This window comes from Alexandromys fortis, unplaced genomic scaffold, assembly GCF_014885135.2.
Source record: "Alexandromys fortis isolate MF-2015 unplaced genomic scaffold, M_Fortis_MF-2015_v1.1 scaffold_21, whole genome shotgun sequence".
Taxonomy (NCBI): Eukaryota; Metazoa; Chordata; class Mammalia; order Rodentia; family Cricetidae; genus Alexandromys; species Alexandromys fortis.
In genome coordinates, this window is record NW_026067905.1 from 1985746 (window position 1) to 1987682 (window position 1937).

The window sequence follows — 1937 nt, forward strand, 5'->3', positions numbered from 1 at the left end:
TTTTTTTTTCAATAAAAAAATTATATTTAAAAAAAATAGGTAGAGTTATGAATTCACAGTGTTGGGGTGGGGGAAAGAAATAAAACATCTCAACTAAAAGGTGTAGTTATATAAATGTCCTTACAAATTCAAAGAAAAATAATTATCTTCATCAGATGAATAAAATTTATGGGAGCTTATTTAAAAATTTTCACAGTGAGAAAGAAGAGAAAGTGGAATCTGATCTTTATTTTCTTGCTTTCATTCATCATTTTCATTTTTGTTTCCCTTCCTACAAACTAGCCCTCAAAGTCTATTCCTTTATCTGACCACTGACTCATTCCTGAGACAAAAGCATGAGGTCCAACAATCAGAATTCACTAATTGGCTAATATATCCAATCAGGATTTACCAACTCACCCTAGCACAGACTCCCCTCCTTTCCCTTAAAAACTCTCTCCTGCAGAAATAACCTCTCTTTCCCATTGCTTTTCTTGCTTATAGCTGCTGCTATTACGTTTGCAGCTTCACACTTACAACCCTACGTTTCTGCCAGGTTATAAATCACTCTTCTAAGAATTCAGTGTTCGGTATGTTCTGTATTGATTACAGGGTGGCAGATGACCTCTCTTCCGAGAGTTTTGTTATTTAGTAGATTCTGAGAAATATTTCGAAACACATTATCTGGTTCTATGAAAGGATTAATGACTTTATTCCACTTAGATGATACCAACTCTAACCAAATAATTAGTTGGGTATGTCTAATGTGGAACTTTCCTGCTTCCTAAAATGTTAAAAGAAGTTATATTTACTTCTATATACTCCTAACTTTTTTAAACCTGGAAGACTCTGAAATATTTCAACACAGATTCAAGATAAAAAAAAATAGGTTTGGGAGAATTTTGTATCAAGATTGATGAGACATTTTCTTCACGATTCATTAATGTTTAAAAAATAGAGTTTATCATTCTATGAGCAGGAATATCCATCTTAAACAAAGGAAACAGCTTTGTAAATAAGGTTTAAGGGTGTTGTCACTTCAATGGCCTTGTACAACATTCGTTTTCCTTCTATAAACAAGTAGGTATTATGCTGTTTAAGAATGTAATGAAATCCCCTGTAGGAAAATTAACTACAAAGTTAAAATATTTGGCTCCTACTACATCCTGGCTTCATGGGATGTTCACTGGGGAAGAAACAGAGCAAATTATTTTATACAGGAAAAGGAAGGAATAAACATTTAAGAAAGTGAGAAATAAGCCTTTTATCTGAAATGTGGGAGAATAAATTATGCAAGAGGAGAGTTGAAAGACAGACACACATGCTGTCTAAACTGTGGGCACGTTTTACTTTTGTTTTATAAGTAGTTTTATTTAAAGGAAACTGAAAATAAATTTTCTTAAACTTATTAATGCCCACGTAGGAAGCACTGTGGTATTAAATATTCACATATCTTTGTTAGAACACAGGTTTTTAGATTATCAGCGGACTTACAAAACAAGTGGTCAAAATGTGTTTTATGGAACGCGAATGGTGGCTCACTGGAAAACACATTTGCTGTCAAGCTTGAGGAACAGAGTTTGAGCCTTGATGTAAGGAAAAAACTAATAACTGCAAATTGTCTTTGGATCTCTACCTAGCAACATAAAGGAAGGAAGGAAGAAATAAGGGAGAGAAGAAGGAAGAAAGGATGAAAAGAATGAATGAAAGAAAGAAGGAAAGAATTTTAAAAGATTTTTGTTTTTAAAGAGATGGGAATTTAGTGAGAAATACCTGTTTTGTGCTCCTTGTTCCATGAGGCAGTGGCAATATTTCTTCTCTATAACTCAAGCCCAGTAAGCATTACATTAAGAAGCTTACTCAAAGTGCCTATCTGTGTCTCGTGCAGTTTGAAAGACACTGTGGACTGATGTCACACTCATGCTTAAGGAATCCTGACCAAAGCTTGGGTCTGGACA